This window comes from Stegodyphus dumicola, chromosome 8, assembly GCF_044657685.1.
Source record: "Stegodyphus dumicola isolate Sdum_Otavi_A_Nest chromosome 8, ASM4465768v1".
Lineage (NCBI taxonomy): Eukaryota > Metazoa > Arthropoda > Arachnida > Araneae > Eresidae > Stegodyphus > Stegodyphus dumicola.
In genome coordinates this window covers 53,280,036-53,289,776 of record NC_140775.1, presented here as the reverse complement: position 1 = coordinate 53,289,776, position 9,741 = coordinate 53,280,036, and positions in this window count along the sequence as shown.

Below are 9,741 nucleotides of genomic sequence, written 5' to 3'. Positions count from 1 at the left end.
GAACTTGTTTGTAACAGGACTTAGTACATACTTATAGTCCGATTGCAATGAGAAAATTCTACAATAATTTATACATTAACGATTTAATTTATACATCGTTGATATAGGCCCATTAGCCTTCGGATCGATAACATTGCTAGTTCGACCTTTATTCCGATCCTAATGAACACGGACTTTTTTATAGCTTTCTCCCTGTATAATGTAAATGCGAGTTAGCTTCTAATAAAAAGTTTTCCTTGAAGGTGTCACTTTCTCAGAAAGGTAGCCCTCATTTGTTCTGCCTTACTCAGTTAACCAATCATTCATTTTTGATATACCGAATGCCGACTGATGTTATAATAATGAGTAGTACTTAAAGCATTTTATTATAAATCACTTGTTTGAAAATCTCTTATTAATATATTAATTAGCACAAAAGGCTAAAGAAATTTATTTTAGTTCAACTGGTGATGTTTGGAATTAAAACAAGCAAAATATGGACATATTAAATCTGCAGGCCGAAAATTCCTTTCTGCGGGCGAATTTCGTTTGGATTGCAAAAATTTTGCATTTTGAATATAAAGAAATTTCATTGATTTTCTGCTTTATTCATAATTAGCCTTCATCTGAAATGGACATCTGTCCGACCCAGACAGTGTTGTAGCTTCATGTAGATTTATTGAAACTGTAAGTCAGCTATAGTCATGTAGATTAAACAGCATGTTGGTGTGGCGGGAAGTTGAATCAATTGTTTTGCTTTACTTCTGTTATTGCCTTGCCTTCCCTAAGAAATAAAGTTTTATATTAATCTTTATCTTCTGAGTTTTATCTTGCGCTCATAGAAAACATTAAGAGCATTAATTAATTTGCCTACTAGTGGAATAACTTCTAAAAGTGCCGTTAGGTGAAAGCAAATAAGATCAGCTGAATAGCTTAATTAACTATAAGACACTTTTATATTTTATAGTTAGAAATAATTCACCTTCCCATTGACAGCGACTCGCTGATGTTTAATCTACAATCTTTTGGTTGGCTTATAATTTTAACAGCTCTATATGAAGCTCAACACTGTCTGGGTCGATCAGAAAAACACAACTAATTTTCAACGCTTACCAAACGTTGCCAACATCAGGTGTTCACCATCCGTTCGGATTACGGATTCTTTACGTAAGCAGCGGCTGTAGAGGCTAAATTTCTACTTAAGACACATCGGTTAAAGATTTTTTTCTGATTTTAACCTACTCTTAGAAACTTTCATAATCTTCTGGAGTACGTGACGAAACAAGACATAAAGAAACGAAATCAACATAAAGTTAGCTTTTCGTAAAATATAAATCAAAGTCACAGTGTCTCCTCTTCCAGAGACGAACAGATGATTGGTTTTATGTTGGGTCAATATGTAATCACTGTACCACAAGAACACGTGAAAAGAATACCTTTAATTCTTTATAGCTCAAGTATTTTTGTGGCAGAATTACATTACACGAAATTAGTTAGTCTTCAATGCAAGGTTTCTTAAACTGTGGGTCGCGACTCCCAACTGGGTTGCGGGACCTGCACCAAGAGGTCGCCAAAAATTTTAGCAGTTTTGATATTTCTTTAATTTATTATAATAATTTTGCAATTACCAAATATTTTTATACAATGTATCAAAAAATAGATAAAGATAAGACAATAAGTCAATCTTTTTTGAAAGACAAAGAAATAAAACGAAAACGTTTCGACGCATTTTTTTTATAATATAAATGTTCATTTTCCTTGCTTTGCACGTGACGCTGTCATTTCATCTGTTACTTATTTAAAATTTTCACATTGTTGTGTCTTATAATTAGAAATTAATATTCTAAAACTGCAGTAGTATATTACAGTACAGGTGAAAATTAACAGTTTCACTCACGAGTGTGTCGGATTTGCGCAATATTTATGGGATTCCACAAAATTTTTGTAAATATTATGGGGGTCGCGAAAAAATCTCAGTGATAAAAGGGGGTCGCGACAGAAAAAGGTTTAAGAAACCCTGCTTTAACGTTTTTGTATCGTCGCAGAATTTGTTCTGATTGCCACAATATCGAGAATGACAGAAGATTTTTTTAAATGCTCTTCTGTAGTCCTTCCTCGATTTGGAAATTTTGGAACATCGGGAATAGTTGCTTTGCTCTCGACTCTTCGAATTGCGATTAAAATTGGATTGCGACGCTTAGACTTCTTTTATTGATTTTTTGATTATTGTTGGAAATTTCTAGAACTTTTCTCAGAGGAAAGAAACAACGTGTCTCGAAATATCGACCATTAATAATATTTGATTTTTTTAATCTCCCTGTTTCTTTTTCTTTATGCACGTTTCATCGTTAATGGTCTGTTAAATGACGATGGAAGAAGTTATTCCATAGAGATTTAAAATTCATTTGTCAATCTTTTTTGAAAGGAATCTTTAAATTTATCGTTTACATTGCCGATGCATGAAATAATACAATTTTCAAATTTTCATAATAGTTCAAGCCATTTGGATTGAGTATATGAAATCAAAGTTACCTATTTCCAATTTCTGTAACTTAGATTCACTCGGAAATTCTTCTACAAAGAACTGATTTTGCATTTTTCAGTCAGATATTTGATAGCATTGTGAGGCCGATTACCGCATAAACCCATATTTCTGAGCAGCGTTTCTAAATGTTTTTTATAAGTGGAATTTTATAAATGTTTTTTATAAGTTTTCTAATTGTCCACTAGAAAAGTTTATTTATACTACTCCCTGGTTTGTTTAAATAGTATAATTCTCATGCAACGTTCTGTAAATGGATTATTTGCAATAAAATGAAAATTATTCAAATGATATTTATTTGCTAATTCAGAAGTAAAACAACAAAAATTAACGTTATATTTACAAAATTTTCACGGGACTAGTTTCGATGGTTTTACCGAACCACCATCCTCAGCTGCAAAAACTCAATAACCATCGAAACTAGTTCCGTGAAAATTTTGTAAATATAACGCTAATTTTTGTTGTTTTACTTCTGAATTAGTATTTATTCGGCGTGTTATTGTGCCTTGATATTTATTTGCTTAAAACCTTAATTTAGAAATTATTAAAATAGAAAATAACGTATTCAAACAGGACTTTTAAATTTAAATGTTAATGAGATAAATGGTACTGATTTTTATTACCACAGATATACGTAATATAATATTACGCTTTATGGCTTTATGGATGAAAGTTGAATTCTCATTTCAGGTTCGTCTTCAAGTCTATTTTTTTGTTGACACATAAACTGAAATCCCTTTTCGCATATGCATGTAGTTGCAAAAGTGTCAACACGGCCTCTGTGTGACAAATGACCATGTTCGTATTTTAAACTGCACCAGATTTCCACTAACGGCATTAATTTAAATTTTTCTTGCAACGATGAATCAGATGTCATTTCAGTAAAAGTTTCATAGTCCTCTGCTGATACGATCAAAGGTTCTGCATTGACATAAATGGGTATTTAATCCCCAATTCATTTTGATATTTGATTTGCTGTCCATTTGGGAAATACTAATTAAAAGCTTCAGTCAAACATTTCAGGCGTTGAATTATTTCTTTAATATGGCTTCCCTTTTAACTCTTTCTTCTTCTGGAAAGCCTTTTATTACTGAGAAGCAAGTTGTTGGAGCGCATACAAATTGTGCAAAATTCTTTTTCTTGAAAACAAGAATTTTTTTCGTGAGCAGTAAATGCAGTAACTTGTTTGCCTTGAAACATTCAATTAAGTTCATTGGTCTTTGTAAATATGTCGCTTAAATAGGCAATTTTAAGCAGCCAATTTTTATCAAATAATCGACTTTTCAATTCCAAACTGTGTTCTATAAAAAAGCACGCACCTTATCCCTTAGCTGAAAAATACGGCTATTGTCTTTCCTCGAGGTAACCGCCTGATTTCAGTATGTAAAAGAAGAGATGTATATACTTTTTTCATGTATTCACACAGTCTTTTAAATAAACGATTATTTAGTGGGCAAGATTTTATGAAGTTAATGACTTTGACGATCAACTCAAAAAGCAGTTTTATAAAGAGAATAATTTTTTTGCAATAAATGCTTGCCAACGTATCATGCAGTAGCTATACCAGAATAGTTTTTGGCAATAATTTTAATCAGTAGTGCAAGCCCAATTAATTATGCCACTCATGGCCTTTGCTCCAGTGGCACAGATAGACAGCAGTCCTATACTATTTTATTCTCTCTTCAAAAAAATTCAGGTGACCAAATATTTCCATTTCAGTAGCGTGAATTGGTAGAAATTTGTGCAGCAGAAGATGTATTTTTGTGCTGGCAACAAATAAGCAAAATGTACACTGCGAATCTTACTTCGGTACACTCATCCCCTTGTAATAAAAATTTGCGGGATTACAGACTAAAAGTGAGTTCGTATTTTACAAAAATGCGTTTCATTCGAAGGTGGGATCTTAACTATTTCTTTTCCTGTTTTTTTAACATTTGAAAATTGAAATTTTTTCTTTACACTCTCCATGAAAATTGAAATTTTAAATGACGTCGCAGCTCTTTGGAAGAACTTGCTGAAGATTATCATTATTGTTCACGAAATTTAAAGACGCACATTTTTAGATAATTTTCATTTTATAATTCACTTAAAAAATCACTATTAATTATCATTTAAAATTAATTATCACTTAAAAAATCCTTAAAGGAAAATCCTTTACCTGAGATTTTTGTGTTTTAAACGTCCCATTTCATAACCTTTATTCTTCATTATCTTTCTACAACGCAGTTTCCAAGAAAATAATAGTATCCGAAGAGGTATTTTATCCCATTCCTCTAGAACTGCTTTCCTAAATCCAAAAGAAAGGCTGTAGGTCGACTTTCGTACAAAAATCGCTTTTTAGAAGTCCAAAACCGCAAAAATCCATTGGGGATACACCAAAAGATTTATTAGGGATACGAGTGAACGGTTATGACCCTGATATTGATTTTTCGTTCCATTTTCCCCAGGAAATTAACAGTGAATTTTGACGTGTAGCTGCTTGTCTCGATGTAGTTCTATTGATTGTTGGCAGTGTCGATAAAGAAGGTATTTCACATTTGAAAATTAGATATAAAATATGTTCCTGATAATATATGGAGTTGATCTTAACATTTTTCTCCACTCTCCTTATTTTTAATTTTGCGTTATCTGAAAAACCAGCAATAATCATAAATCTCTTTATATTCTTTGAACCATGTTATAGATTTTTTTCTCCTCCTTGATGTTAAAGGACAGCAATAAAAAGAAATCCATTTATACGGACCTCTTTTTATTGCAGCCATTTAAATAAACCCAAGATTCATCTATTGTGACAACATTTTAAAATTTTTGAATAAAGGTTTTTTTACAGAATTCTGCAGCTTGTTCTGCGTTCGAAAATATATGGTGGAGAAATACCATGTTTTTTCGTGTTTTTAAGATTAAAATCACATTAATCACTTTGTTTACAGTTGACACTGAGAATTTTAATGATTTTGCCACTGTTCTTTGACTTCGCGAATTTTCTTTTAACATTAAAGATTGCAACATTCCATTTTTTCTTTGATGCGTTTTGGAATAATTATTCTACTTGAAGTCAAACGTTTTTTCTTTTCTTATTCACAATCGCATTTATCACAGCTCAAGATATCTAGATGTTTTTAATAACAGCTCTAGATATGTTTAATAACAAAAGCTTTTGTCTTATAAAATTAAGACAATAAAAAATCTGAAAACTTTCAGATTTTATACTACGCCAGAAGGGCGTTTTTTTAACGTTTTGTGTGTTATCTTCATTTAATAATTATCATGGTCTTCGCACTTAAACCATAAAATTCAATTCAACTGCAATATCACAAAATGTTTAAAAGAGCATATCTTTAGAATTTCCAATACATAGTCTCGCGCGCTGGAGATATTTTTTTTTTTTTTCGTACAGTGTTGTCATTGCTCGCTTTGAACTCCTTGAGATTCTTGATAAAAAAAAAAAAAAAAAAAAAAAAAAAAAAACCCTCATAAATGCTTTACAAAATATGAAATATATAAGTAAACAAATTCCAAATTTCCAAATTTGGCTTCCAGATGCCCAAATTCGAGTGGAGACATACATTATTTAAAATTTGAAAGCTTTAGTTACCGTTATTTTATCACAATGCGAGAAACATACATACATTTATGCAGATTCTCCATTATTTAATTTCTTTAAATATAATACAGTGCTCTAACATTTGGTAGCAACTATTTAAAAGTGATTCGCCGTTTTTCTTCGGAAAGAGCACAAACATAGCTTTCCATGCATTGCTTCTTTTAAAGCGCAATTTTGCATGAAACAAAACTGTCAAGTAGCAGACGATAATTTATATTTTCAAAAAATATAGCTGCAGTCAAAAAAAGTTCCCAAGAAAACTTTTTTTATAACAAAGGAAAATCGTCTTAGAAAAGTGCGCGTGCGAAGAACCTTTATCTTCTTAAATTTTTTAGTGTGAGAAGTTTTAAAGTTGAATTCAACGCTGAATTGCTTGCATTGAGCGAGGTTATATATTCTGCGCTGATACAAACAAAGGCGGTGGGTCACTTCGATGACGTACTTTAAGGTCTAGATCAGCGGTTCTCAACCTTTTGACTAATGCCTACCATTTAAGAAAAACTGAAAACCTTTAGTATCACCACTGCAAAGTACTACTACCACCACCACTCTTGAACAAACCTCAGATCGCATAAATTTACGAGTGTTAGAGAAAAAACTCAGCCAGGATGTTGGGGTTTTAATTTCTGAATTTAATAATTAAAAATATTTTGCTTCTTTGCGTACCAGCTATTTTTTTCTTGCGTACCACCAGTTAAGAACCCCTGGTCTAGAGGCATCATTATTCAGTATTTAGAATACATTTGTCAGGTTAGGTTATATGAATGGCAACGCACACAAGAGCTATTCTTTAGGATAGGATGCCTTCGTAGAAGACAAACATGCAGCCAACTGATTCATTTGGGTTTGATTCCGGAACGAACTACCAATATTCGTCGGTCTTTTGACTGCTCGGCCATTGGCGGGGTTCTTAAATTTGGCGGAAAATAAAGTTAATGAGCTCATCTGATTTTATAAATCCTTTACCCCACTCAACACGGCGTCAGAATGTACAAATGTTTGCTCTCGATTCACAAGAAATCTGATTATACAAGTTCTCGATTTCGATTTATTTTGATAATTTAGATTTGCTTGAATTTTGTGTAAGCCTAGATCAGCAGCACATGGCATCATTTTCTTAATGCATTCTTGCGCGACTAAAGGAAAAGTTCTTCTCTGGAATGAGCGAACGTGATGAAATTTACATATTTGCCGCAAGAAATTGTTAACGATTCTAATTATGCCTGTAATCTGATGTTCTCACCGTACGACAGTCAGATGACGCTGTCATTAGTAGTTACAGAAAACTTTCATGTTCATTAAGCAAATTCTTGAGACAACAAGATGGAAAGAGTGGTTGATCGATTCCACTTACATATTAGTTACACTTGTAATCCGATTAATCAACGCTATCTTAATTCGCAAATGATTCAGTGCTCTTGAACAGAATTTTAATTTTTGGTGCCCAGCAGTCAGAGAATGTGGAACTTGTACTATTTCATTACACTTTCCATAAGCAATATCTGCAGAATTATTACCAAAATACGGAGCAATCTTAAACGCAAACAAATTTTTCAATATAATGTACACTAGCTACTTGCGCAGCCAGCTCCTAAAATAGTTACAATAATAAAATAATAAAAATATAAATAATATAAAATAGTATATATATATATATTCTAAATAAAAGTAATTATGAGTAAATTAAAAAGCCTAAGACCTGTGCTAAAGCTGCAAAGTAATAAATCAATAATTTATAATTAGAAAACTTTTCATATACTATCTCCTAGGAACAGAAATTCAATAAAAATCATGAATATTAAAAAGCATTTTAGTCAATATTTTAATTAGTATTTTCTAAACCTCTGTTGCTTTAAAAACATAAAAATCTGTAAAGAAGAATCCTTAATCGCAGAAATACCAAAATCAAAAGTAAATATTTTTAAGTATTGAAAAAGTAGGCATTGTTATTGATCGCAGATTAATCGACGTATCAAGGGGAATAAACCAATTTGCCATTAATTAACAACAACTAAAACAAATGAGAGTGTTTCGTCTTTCTTCCAAGTAAGCATCAAATTGTATTTCTGTAATTCAAATTGTATCTTATAATAAACAGTAATAATCTTAACTGGAATTATGAAATAGAACTCAAAGCAATTGAAGTAAACATGAGAAACACCAGAAACATAATAAACTATGCTATGTTGGAAAAAAAAAAAAAAAAAAAAATCAAATAAAAGTTGAAAAATTGAATTATATATAATAATAAGAAATAATGAAATGTAAAATGTTAAATGTACATAAAATATAAAAGGTCAGAATATGAATTAATTAACTTACGCTCTTTCTAGTGGGATGTCGGTAATGCGTTCTCTTCTGTTTCTTACTCAGAAGGAGTGGTGTAGGCCATCATGAAGGTAGGAAGTTAGATGGAGGCCTACACCATGGAGGTCCTTTCTTACGTCCATGGTGTAGGCCATACTATCCGAAATTCCGGTATTGGTAGTGATAATACTTTGAATTATTACAGGCGGTGAACCTTTGAGAAGCTATTTTTGGACGTGGGAGGAACTATCCACTCTGTCACTCGGCTTCGTGAGCTCAGTTTCTTTATTCTTATAGGTTTGTAAATTGTACATTTTTTGCTTTAAAAATGGTTGAACTATGTTGTTCTTATCTGCCGGTTAAGGTTTTTATGCCTTTAGTTAACCTGCATGCAATAGTAGTAGAATTATGATCAACAATTTAAAAGTCGTTTAAGTGCGGCTAAGCCTATTTTTTTTAACCATAGCAGCCATATTTATTTACATTTGAAACTTCGCAGAATAGTGGATTTGTTGCCAATCTAGAGAAACTAAGCTTGCCAACAACAAAGTAACGTTTTCGTTTATTATTGCGAATTAATTTATGATTAATCCATTCAGGAATTATAATTTAAGTTATTAAATTATCTCATATATTGACTCAGTATAGCTTCCACAACAAATTAAGTCGGTTTCTACGTTTTCAGTGTCTTTTTGCCGAGTGAGACCAAAAGTAAACTTTCAGTTTTGTGCACCGAAAAATCTGCCTTTTTGCCTGTTGGCCGAATTGCTTGTTTTTGCGTAGAAACTGTAATTTTAATTGTATAAACTGTTTTTTAAGTTGTTTTAACTGTATTTGGTGTTTTATTTTTTTCTATATTTTTCAATTTTCAATATTGATATTTTTAGTTTTTATGTATTTTGCCTTGTTGCGAAGTGAGAACTGAATTGATTAAATAAGAAATATATCCCTAATGAAATTCGAGGCAATAAATTTAAATGAAATGCAGGAAAAAAATGCGTATAATTTAATATTCTGTACAAGGAAGTCATGTGGTGTACAGATCAGATTTTTTTTTTAAATATCGCCTCATTTTGAATTGCTTTGGTTATATAAAAAATATAAGACAATTAATATGTTACTATTGGATGATATATTGTACTAAACAAATATTGTTATAGGTTGAATTCTCATGCTACCTTCTTTGCTTCTTATGGACAGTATGAAATAGTGGTACCAATTAGGAAAATGATACTGGTGTTCCCTTTCTGTTTTTTACCGCAAGTTCTTAACCAGTGTGATTTTATTTTAAAAACCTCAGTAGACATCA